At 41.3% G+C, this 11,821-nt stretch overlaps 1 non-coding gene across 1 annotated transcript; it reads left to right on the top strand.

The window, feature by feature from the left end:
• The first annotated feature begins 2,369 nt into the window (after positions 1 to 2,369).
• Positions 2,370 to 2,477, top strand: LOC112713348 (small nucleolar RNA R71). Its single transcript, XR_003158321.1, has one exon. It is a non-coding gene; the product is annotated as a small nucleolar RNA R71 (small nucleolar RNA).
• Positions 2,478 to 11,821: the final 9,344 nt, after the last annotated feature.

Below are 11,821 nucleotides of genomic sequence, written 5' to 3'. Positions count from 1 at the left end.
GGAGTGGGGGAAGGGTAGGGTTCGGTTAAGTGAGGGTGGGTTTGGGTGGGAAAGTGGTTTGAATTTGAATGGTGAGGTAGGTGAGGTTTTATGAAGGATGGATGTGAGTGGTGAAGAGAAAGATGGGATTTGATAGGTGAAGGGTTTTTAGGGAAGAGGTGTTGAGGTGATTGGTGAATGGGTGAAGAAGAGAGAGAGTGTGGTAGGGTAGGTGGGGATCCTGTGGGGTCCACAGATCCTGAGGTGTCAAGGAAAAGTCATCCCTGCACCAAATGGCAAGCAAAATTGTGTTTTGTGCCAATTCTGGCGTTAAACGCCGGGCTGGTGCCCATTTCTGGTGTTTAACGCCAGCTTCTTGCCCTTTTCTGGCGTTTAACGCCAGTCTGGTGCCCCTTTCTGGCGTTAAACGCCCAGAATGGTGCCAGACTGGGCGTTAAACGCCCAACAGCTAGCCTCACTGGCGTTTAAACGCCAGCACACTCTCCTCCAGGGTGTGCTGTTTTTCTTTTTGTTTTTCATTCTATTTTTGCTTTTTTCATTGATTTTGTGACTTCTCATGATCATCAACCTACAAAAAAAATATAAAATAACAAAGGAAAATAGATAAAATATAACATTGGGTTGCCTCCCAACAAGCGCTTCTTTAATGTCAGTAGCTTGACAGAGGGCTCTCATGGAGCCTCACAGATGTTCAGAGCAATGTTGGAACCTCCCAACACCAAACTTAGAGTTTGAATGTGGGGGTTCAACACCAAACTTAGAAGTTGGTTGTGGCCTCCCAACACTAAACTTAGAGTTTGACTGTGGGGGCTCTGTTTGGCTCTGTTTTGAGAGAAGCTCTTCATGCTTCCTCTCCATGATGACAGAGGGATATCCTTGAGCCTTAAACACAAAGGATTCTTCATTTACTTGAATGATCAATTCTCCTCTATCAACATCAATCACAGCCCTTGCTGTGGCTAGGAAGGGTCTGCCAAGGATGGTGGATTCATCCATGCACTTCCCAGTCTCTAGGACTATGAAATCAGCAGGGATGTAATGGTCTTCAACTTTGACCAGAACATCCTCTATAAGTCCATAGGCTTGTTTTCTTGAATTGTCTGCCATCTCTAGTGAGATTTTTGCAGCTTGCACCTCAAAGATCCCTAACTTCTCCATTACAGAGAGAGGCATGAGGTTTACACTTGACCCTAAGTCACACAAGGCCTTCTTGAAGGTCATGGTGCCTATGGTACAAGGTATTGAAAACTTCCCAGGATCCTGTCTCTTTTGAGGCAGTTTCTGCCTAGACAAGTCATCCAGTTCCTTGGTGAGCAAAGGGGGTTCATCTTCCCAAGTCTCATTCCCAAATAACTTGTCATTTCGCTTCATGATTGCTCCAAGGTATTTAGCAACTTGCTTTTCAGTGACATACTCATCCTCTTCAGAGGAAGAATACTCATCAGAGCTCATGAATGGCAGAAGTAAGTCCAATGGAATCTCTATGGTCTCATTTTGAGCCTCAGATTCCCATGGTTCCTCATTTGGGAACTCATTGGAGGCCAGTGGACGTCCCTTGAGGTCTTCCTCAGTGGCGTTCACTGCCTCTTCTTCCTCCCAAAATTCGGCCATGTTGATGGCCTTGCACTCTCCTTTTGGATTTTCTTCTGTATTACTTGGAAGAGTACTAGGGGGAGTTCAGTAATTTTCTTGCTCAGCTGACCCACTTGTGCCTCCAAATTTCTAATGGAAGACCTTGTTTCAGTCATGAAACTTTGAGTGGTTTTGATCAAATCAGCGACCATGGTTGCTAAGTCAGAGTTATTCTGCTTAGAACTCTCTGTCTGTTGCTGAGAAGATGATGGAAAAGGCTTGCTATTGCCAAACCTGTTTCTTCCACCATTATTATTGTTGAAACCTTGTTGAGGTCTCTGTTGATCCTTCCATGAGAGATTTGGATGATTTCTCCATGAAGGATTATAGGTGTTTCCATAGGGTTCTCCCATGTAATTCACCTCTTCTATTGAAGGGTTCTCAGGATTATAAGCTTCTTCCTCAGATGAAGCCTCCTTAGTACTACCTGGTGCATTTTGCATTCCAGACAGACTTTGAGAAATCATATTGACTTGTTGAGTCAATATTTTGTTCTGAGCCAATATGGCATTCAGAGTGTCAATCTCAAGAACTCCTTTCTTCTGATTAGTCCCATTGTTCACAGGATTCCTTTCAGAAGTATACATGAATTGGTTATTTGCAACCATTTCAATTAGTTCTTGAGCTTCTGTAGGCGTCTTCTTCAGATGAAGAGATCCTCCAGCAGAGCTATCCAAAGACATCTTGGATAGTTCAGAGAGACCATCATAGAAAATACCTATGATGCTCCATTCAGAAAGCATATCAGAGGGACACTTTCTGATTAATTGTTTGTATCTTTCCCAAGCTTCATAGAGGGATTCTCCTTCCTTCTGTCTGAAGGTTTGGACTTCCACTCTAAGCTTACTCAATTTTTGAGGTGGAAAGAACATTGCCAAGAAGGCATTGACTAGCTTTTCCCAAGAGTTCAGGCTTTCTTTAGGTTGTGAATCCAACCATGTCCTAGCTCTGTCTCTTACCGCAAAAGGGAATAGCATAAGTCTGTAGACCTCAGGGTCAACCCCATTAGTCTTGACAGTGTCACAGATTTGCAAGAACTCAGCTAAGAACTGATGAGGATCTTCCAATGGAAGTCCATGGAACTTGCAATTCTGTTGCATTAGAGAAACTAATTGAGGCTTAAGCTCAAAGTTGTTTGCTCCAATGGCAGGGATAGAGATGCTTCTCCCATAGAAGTCGGGAGTAGGTGCAGTAAAGTCACCCAGCACCTTCCTTGCATTGTTGGCATTGTTGTTGTTTTCGACTGCCATGGGTTCTTCTTCTTTGAAGATTTCTGTTAGGTCCTCTACAGAGAGTTGTGCCTTGGCTTCTCTTAGCTTTCGCTTCAAGGTCCTTTCAGGTTCAGGATCAGCCTCAACAAGAATGCTTTTGTCCTTGCTCCTGCTCATAGAAAAGAGAAGAGAACAAGAAAATGTGGAATCCTCTATGTCACAGTATAGAGATTCCTTGAGGTATCAGAGGAAAAGAAAAATAGAAGGCAGAAGTAGAAAATTTGAACTTATCAAAGAAGATGGAGTTCGAATTTTGCATTAAGGAGTAGTATTAGTCCATAAATAGAAGGATGTGAGAAGAGGGGAAGTAATTTTCGAAAATCAAGTAAAAGATTTTGAAAACATTTTGAAAAACACTAATTGATTTTCGAAAATAAAAGTGGGAAAGAAATCAAGTGATTTTTGAAAAAGAATTTGAAATTAGAAATCAAAAAGATTTGATTGAAAGTTATTTTGAAAAAGATGTGGTTAAGAAGATATGATTGGTTTTAAAAAGATGTGATTGAGAAGATATGATTTGAAAAACATTTAAAAAAAAAGTTGATTTTGAAAATTAATGACTTGGCTATCAAGAAAAGATATGATTCAAACATTAAACCTTTCTCAACAGAAAAGGCAACATACTTGAAATGTTGAATCAAATCATTAATTGATAGCAAGTATTTTTGAAAAAGAAAGAAATTGATTTTGAAAAAGATTTGATTGAAAAGATTGATTTGAAAAAGATTTGATTTTGAAAAGATTTTGAAAACTTGAAAAAAAATTTGCATTGAAAACAAAATCTTCCCCCTTGTGCCATCCTGGCGTTAAACGCCCAGAATGGTGCACATTCTGGCGTTTAACGCCCAAAATGCTACCCTTTTGGGCGTTAAACGCCCAACCAGGTACCCTGGCTGGCGTTTAAACGCCAGTCTGTCCTTCTTCACTGGGTGTTTTGAACGCCCAGCTTTTTCTGTGCAATTCCTCTGTTGTATGTTCTGAATCTTCAATTCTCTGTATTATTGACTTGAAAAGACACAAATTAAAAATATTTTTGGATTTTTAATAATAAGGAATAATCAAAATGCAACTAAAATCAAATAACAATGCATGCAAGACACCAAACTTAGCAGTTTGTATACTACTGATACTATATGAGACACATAAACACTCAAGTCAAGAGAATTCAAAGATCAAAGCAATGAAATCATCAAGAACAACTTGAAGATGAATGAAGACACATGCATGAATACAAGAAGAACAGAAACATGCAATTGACACCAAACTTAATATGAGACACTAGACTCAAACAAGAAATTTTTGGATTTTATGATTTGTAATTTTTTTTGTGCTTTTTCGAAAATTAAGTGGAAAAAGAAAATAAAGATATCAAAATTCTCAATTAGAATTTCAGGAATCATGCAATGTTTAGTCTAAGACTCCGGTCCAGGAATTAGACATGGCTTCACAGCCAGCCAAGCTTTCAAAGAAAGCTTCGGTCCAAAACACTAGACATGGCCAATGGCCAGCCAAGCCTTAGCAGATCACTGCTCCAATAGCAAGATTGATAGAAATCAACAAGCTCTTGTGATGATAAGTTGAAACCTCGGTCCAATGAAATTAGACATGGCTTACAGCCAGCCAGACTTCAACAGATCATCATGAAACTCTAGAATTCATTCTTGAGAACTCTGAAAAAAAAATACCTAATCTAAGCAACAAGATGAACCGTCAGTTGTCCATACTCGAACAATCCCCGGCAACGGCGCCAAAAACCTTGGTGGACGAAATTGTGATCACTACAACTTCGCACAACTAACCAGCAAGTGTACTGGGTCGTCCAAGTAATAAACCTTACGCGAGTAAGGGTCGATCCCACAGAGATTGTTGGTATGAAGCAAGCTATGGTCACCTTGTAAATCTCAGTCAGGCAAACTCAAATGGGTATGGTGATATACGAATAAAACATAAAGATAAAGATAGAGATACTTATGTAATTCATTGGTAGGAATTTCAGATAAGCGTATGAAGATGCTTGTCCCTTTCGTCTCTCTGCTTTCCTACTGTCTTCATCCAATCCTTCCTACTCCTTTCCATGGCAAGCTTAAGCAAGGGTTTCACCGTTGTCAGTGGCTACCTCCCATCCTCTCAGTGGAAATGTTCAACGCACCCTGTCACGGCACGGCTATCCATCTGTCGGTTCTCGATCAGGCCAGAATAGAATCCAGTGATTCTTTTGCGTCTGTCACTAACACCCCGCCCTCAGGAGTTTGAAGCACGTCACAGTCATTCAGTCATTGAATCCTACTCAGAATACCACAGACAAGGTTAGACCTTCCGGATTCTCTTGAATGCCACCATCAGTTCTAGCCTATACCACGAAGACTCTGATCTCACGGAATGGCTGGCTCGGTTGTCAGGCGAGCACTCGGTTGTCTGGCGATCAACCATGCATCGTGTATCAGGAATCCAAGAGATATTCACCCAATCGAAGGTAGAACGGAGGTGGTTGTCAGTCACACGTTCATAGGTGAGAATGATGATGAGTGTCACGGATCATCACATTCATCAAGTTGAAGAACAAGTGATATCTTAGAACAAGAACAAGCGGAATTGAATAGAAGAACAATAGTAATTGCATTAATACTCGAGGTACAGCAAAGCTCCACACCTTAATCTATGGTGTGTAGAAACTCCACCGTTGAAAATACATAAGAACAAGGTCTAGGCATGGCCGTGAGGCCAGCCTCCCAATGATCTAAGAACTAAATGTCCAAAGATGATCAAAGGATCTAAAATAATCCAAAGATGAAAATACAATAGTAAAAGGTCCTACTTATAGAGAACTAGTAGCCTAGGGTTTACAGAGATGAGTAAATGACATAAAAATCCACTTCCGGGCCCACTTGGTGTGTGCTTGGGCTGAGCAATGAAGCATTTTTGTGTAGAGACTCCTCTTGGAGTTAAACGCCAGCTTTGGTGCCAGTTTGGGCGTTTAACTCCCATTCTTGTGCCAGTTCCGGCGTTTAACGCTGGGAATTCTGAGGGTGACTTTGAACGCCGATTTGGGCCATCAAATCTTGGGCAAAGTATGGACTATCATATATTGCTGGAAAGCCCAGGATGTCTACTTTCCAACGCCGTTGAGAGCGCGCCAATTGGGCTTCTGTAGCTCCATAAAATCCGCTTCGAGTGCAGGGAGGTCAGAATCCAACAGCATCTGCAGTCCTTTTTAGTCTCTGGATCAGATTTTTGCTCAGGTCCCTCAATTTCAGCCAGAAAATACCTGAAATCACAGAAAAACATACAAACTCATAGTAAAGTCCAGAAATGTGAATTTTAACTAAAAACTAATAAAAATATACTAAAAACTAACTAGATCATACTAAAAACATACTAAAAACAATGCCAAAAAGCGTACAAATTATCCACTCATCACCCACCAGAACACGCCTCAGCTGAAGAGGTAGTGGAAATAGAAGATGTTGACGAGGAAAATGATATACAAGACATGGCTGAGGAAGAAGAAGCTCAATCACAGGAAGAAGCACCAAAGGGCGCAGACACTGTAGAAAACGCCATTCCTATTCCATTTCCACAACTTGCAAGGAAGCCCAGGAAGCAGTTAGAACCTGATTCCAAAATGGTAGAAATATTCAAAAAGGTTGAGGTAACTGTTCCCCTTTTTGATGTTATTCAATAGGTACCTAAATACGCAAAGTTTCTAAAGGACTTATGCATACATAAAGACAAAATTAATGAATTAGAAACTATTCCTTTAGGTAGTTCTATATCTACTTTATGGGAAATATACCTGAAAAATGTAGTGACCCAGGCCCATGCATGGTTAACTGTACCATTGGAGGTGTGATATTTTCTGACTGCATGTGTGATTTAGGATCATGTGTTAGTATAATGTCTTTGTCTGTATATGATGTTTTGAGGCTCCCTCCCTTAAAAAGGTCGGCAGCTCATTTTGTGTTAGCAGATAAAAGCATTATTACAGTGGCTGGAGTTGCTGAAGATGTATTAGTGGGTATTAAAGGGCTCACGATCCCCATTGATTTTTACATCCTGGAAATGCCCCAAAATGACTCAGAGAAGCCATCATCAATCCTACTCGAAAGACCTTTCTTGAAGACCTCGAAGTTCAAATTGGATGCTTTTTCAGGAACATACTCTTTTGAAATAGACGGCCGAGTAGTAAGCTTCAATCTGAATGGAGTTATGAAGCACCCTCCAGAAGATCATTCTATCCTCCAGTGTGACATCATAGATGAAATTGTAGCTGAAGTTCACCAGGAGGAGTTTGAAGAGAAGTACATAGAACAAGGTCCGAGTGTGGGGACACTTTCTGAGGACAATGAAAGTACTTTGCCACTGCCACCAGCTCCAGACAATCCAGAGCCTGACCATGAACAGAAGCTAGAATTAAAACCCCTCCCTCTACACCTCAAATATGCTTACCTCAAGGACAAGTAGAAGTTTTCAGTTATCATTGCATGGGACCTCACTTCTCAACAGGAGGAGCAGTTACTCAATGTGCTGAGGAGGCACAAGAAGGCAATTGGGTGGAGTTTGGAAGACATAGTAGGCATCAACCCTCAAGTTTGTGAGCACAGAATATTTTTAGAAGAAGGAGCAAGACCCGTCCGTCAACCTCAAAGAAGACTGAACCCCACTATCTTAGAGGTTGTCAAGAAAGAAGTGACCAGACTACTAGAGGCAGATATCATCTACCCCATCTCAGACAGTGAATGGGTGAGCCCAGTACAAGTGGTGCCTAAGAAGTTTGGAGTCACTACAGTGAAGAATGAGCATAGAGAACTCATAGCAACCAGAGTACAGAACGCCTGGAGGGTCTGCATTGATTACAGGCGTCTCAACCAAGCCACTCGTAAGGATCACTACCCTCTTCCATTCATTGATCAAATGCTGGATCGCCTGTCAGGTAAATCACATTATTGCTTTTTAGATGGTTACACAGGCTATTTCCAGATTCATATAGCCCCTGAAGATCAGGAAAAGACTACTTTTACATGTCCTTTTGGGACTTATGCCTATAAGAGAATGCCCTTTGGCTTGTGCAATGCACCAGCTACTTTCCAAAGGTGCATGATGAGTCTTTTCTCTGACCTTCTTGAGGACTGTATGGAGGTTTTTATGGATGATTTTAGCATTTATGGTGATTCCTTTAGCCTTTGCTTGGATAGTTTATCTAGAGTATTAGATAGATGTGTCAGTACAAACTTTGTATTGAATTTTGAAAATGTCACTTTATGGTAAGACAAGGGATTGTACTAGGACATGTTGTATCTAATACTAGCATTTCTGTAGATCCAGCAAAAGTGGATGTTATTTCTAGTTTACCTTACCCCTCCTCTGTGAGGAAAGTCCGTTCGTTCCTTGGCCAAGCAGGTTTTTACCGGAGATTCATTAAGGACTTTAGTAAGGTAGCACTCCCTCTATCCAGGTTACTACAGAAAGATATCGAGTTCGAGTTCAGTGAGGATTGCAAACAAGTGTTTGATAAGCTGAAGACCGCCCTGACTCAAGCTCCAATTGTGAGAGGACCTGACTGGAGCCAGCCATTCGAAATCATGTGTGATGCTTCCAACCATGCAGTAGGAGCAGCACTGGCTCAATGTGAAAGTAAAAGATCCTTTTGTCATTGCTTATGCGTCTAAAACTTTAGACACTGCTCAGTCTAACTACACTACTACTGAGAAAGAGCTTCTTGCTATTATTTTTGCTCTGGATAAATTCCGAGCCTATTTACTTGGTACTAAAGTAGTAGTGTATTCAGACCACGCAGCTCTAAAGTATTTATTAGCTAAAAAGGAATCCAAACCATGGCTTATACGTTGGATACTGCTACAACAAGAATTTGATTTAGAAATAAAGGATAGGAGTGGTAACCAGAATCTAGTGGCAGACCACTTGATTCGCCTTGAGCACATTAAATATGACTCCACTCCCATAGCTAATAATTTCCCGTTTGATTACCTACAAGCAGTATCTGAGGTAGTCCTTTGGTATGCACCTGTCGCTAATTATCTAGTTAGCCGCACTTTTCCTCCAAACTTTACTAAGCACCAAAGAGACAAGCCGAAAAGCGAGTCTAAATATTATATATGGGATGACCCATATTTATGGAGATATGGTGCTAACCAGGTAATTAGAAGGTGTGTGCCTCAATCAGAATTCCAGTCCATTTTAGAGGCCTGTCACTCATCTGAGAGTGGAGGACATTTTGGTCCTCAAAGAACAGCTAGAAAAATCTTAGACTATGGATTCTGGTGGCCTACCCTTTTTAAAGACGTTGCTGAATTTTGTAAATCTTGTCACCCATGCCAAAGGTTTGGTAATATATCCCAGAGGGATGAAATGCCTCAACAAATTATGCTTTTCTGTGAAATTTTTTATGTTTGGGGCATTGACTTCATGGGTCCATTTCCAATTTCTAATGGCCATATTTATATACTATTAGCTGTAGATTATGTTTCTAAATGGGTGGAAGCAATTCCTACCCGTACTGATGATGCTAACACTGTTGTTTCCTTTGTTAGAAACCACATTATTTGTCACTTTGGATCACCACGAACAATCGTGAGCGATCATGGCACCCATTTTTGTAACAGGAGACTAACAGGATTACTGAAGAAGCATGGGATCATTCATAAAGTAGCAACAACCTACCATCCTCAGACTAATGGGCAAGCCGAGGTGTCTAACAGAGAGATAAAATGCATATTGCAGAAGATAGTCAAACCTCATAGAAGAGACTGGAGCACCAGGCTACAAGATGCACTCTAGACATACAGAACAGCATACAAGACACCCATTGGGATGAGTCCTTTTCGCTTAGTCTATGAAAAAGCCTGTCATCTTCCAGTTGAGGTAGAGCACAAAGCCTTTTGGGTAGTAAAGGAGTGCAGCTTGGGAATTGAGAAAGCCGGAGCTGAAAGAAAATTGCAACTTCAAAAATTGGAAAGCCTTCGCCTAGAAGCTTACGAGAACTCGAGGCTGTACAAGGAAAAGGTGAAGGCTGTACATGATCAGCACATCAAGAGGAAAGAGTTCCAACCTGGGGATTTAGTCCTCCTTTACAACTCTAGACTGAGGCTCATGCCAGGTAAGCTGCGATCTAGGTGGGAAGGTCCATACAGAGTCGAGAAGGCTGAGCCGTACGGAGTTTTTCACCTAAGTCACCCTTCAAGCTCTGAACTCATCAAGGTTAATGGACATCGCTTGAAGCTCTACCATGATGAAAAGGTGACAAAAAACACGGAGTTAGATATCTTCCTCTTAGAGGATCCACTCGCAGCAAAAAACTGAGCTAATGGAGCGTCCAACTTAAGGACGTTAAAGTAAAGTGCTAGGTGGGAGACAACCCACCATGGTATGATCGTTCCTCTTCTTCTCCTTATCTTCCCTCATCTATATCTCTTCTCTGTACTACTGCCTATATCTTGCACCTTATCTGCATACTGCATTTGCATAAACAAAAGAGAGAAATCGCACGCGACGCGCCAGCGTCGCCGACGCGTCTGTGTCGCCTGTGCATTCCAATGAAAAGAAAATTAGACAGAGAGTTATGCCGAAATGTGGCTGGAGGCGTGCCTTTAGCACAATTTGATCCACGCTACCACGTGGATGACGCAATCGCGTCATTTGTAAATTTTTTTCCCCACGCGTCCGCGTCAACCACGCAACCGCGTGGCTCTGCAATTCGACGTGACAAGGGTGAATGGCCGAAAGTTGAGCTGGACTTGGGTTGCACTCGTTCTAGTCGCACAAGCCCTGCCACGCGAACGCGTGCCCCATGTGTCCGCGCCGTTTTCTCCAGTAGGCAATCCACGCAATCACGTCACATATGCGATCGTGTCACCCCAAATTTTGGCAAAAGATCATTTAAACAGAGAGTTGTGCGAGCGCGAAGCTGCCCTCACGCCACTAGCGCGAATCATGTCACGCGTCTGCGTTACTTCACTTAAGGGCTTTCCACGCGACCGCGTGCCCCACGCGTCTGAGTCGTTTGCGCCGCCCAACTCATTCAAATCTGCCAGACTGTTTTATCTTTTCTCCCCCCACCCAATCTTATTTCTTTTCCCCTTCTCCCTTCTTTCTCCCTTCTACTCCCTCTTTTCCTACCACCATTATCAAGGTTTTCCTCTTCTTCCCTCCTCACTTTTTCATTCTTCTTCTTTTTTTTATTTTCATGCTTTCCTTTTCTTTCTCTTCTACTTTTCCTATCCATGTTTTCTTTTTCTTGTCTTATTCTTCCTATTGGTGTTAGAATTTTATTTGGGTCATTATTTTTATATGTTTTTTGTGGATTATTTAGGACTTGTTTAACAATTATATATTATTTTTTATGGGTTACTTGCATGTTCAAATTAATATTTCCCATACCTTATTTTACATGCATGCTATGTGTTTGTGAAAATGCCTATATGGCATTTTGCCCTACTTCTTTTTAAATTTCTTTTAAATCTACTACTCTAAATGATTGCTTTTCACATAACCCATGTAATATTTTATTAATTCAATATAATTGTTTTTACAAGCATATTATTAGATTGAAAGACTTGGTACTCTAATTTGGACATTAAATGCTTGACCTATGCTCCTCATGCCTTTTGCCGGCATGCCAATAAACACCTTGCATTTAATTGTCACCCCATGCACTTGCTATATTTCCATTGTTGATTTGTCACATGTAGCCATGACCATGTGCTCACATCATTATCCGTTTCTGTGCATTGATTACCACCTTTCCCACTATCTTCCTTGCTATAACCCTTGAGATATTCATGTCTTTACTTGTTTCCTTTCAAGATGGCCACCAAGAAAGGCAAGGAGAAAGCTACCCCCAAATCCAAAACAAGGAAAGGAATAAAAAAAATATTAGTGGCAGAGCCTTCTTCAACTACAGT

Source organism: Arachis hypogaea, chromosome 9, assembly GCF_003086295.3.
Source record: "Arachis hypogaea cultivar Tifrunner chromosome 9, arahy.Tifrunner.gnm2.J5K5, whole genome shotgun sequence".
NCBI classification, from domain to species: domain Eukaryota; kingdom Viridiplantae; phylum Streptophyta; class Magnoliopsida; order Fabales; family Fabaceae; genus Arachis; species Arachis hypogaea.
The sequence above is the reverse complement of the archived record's forward strand: the minus strand, read 5'-3'. Positions and strand labels throughout refer to the sequence as shown.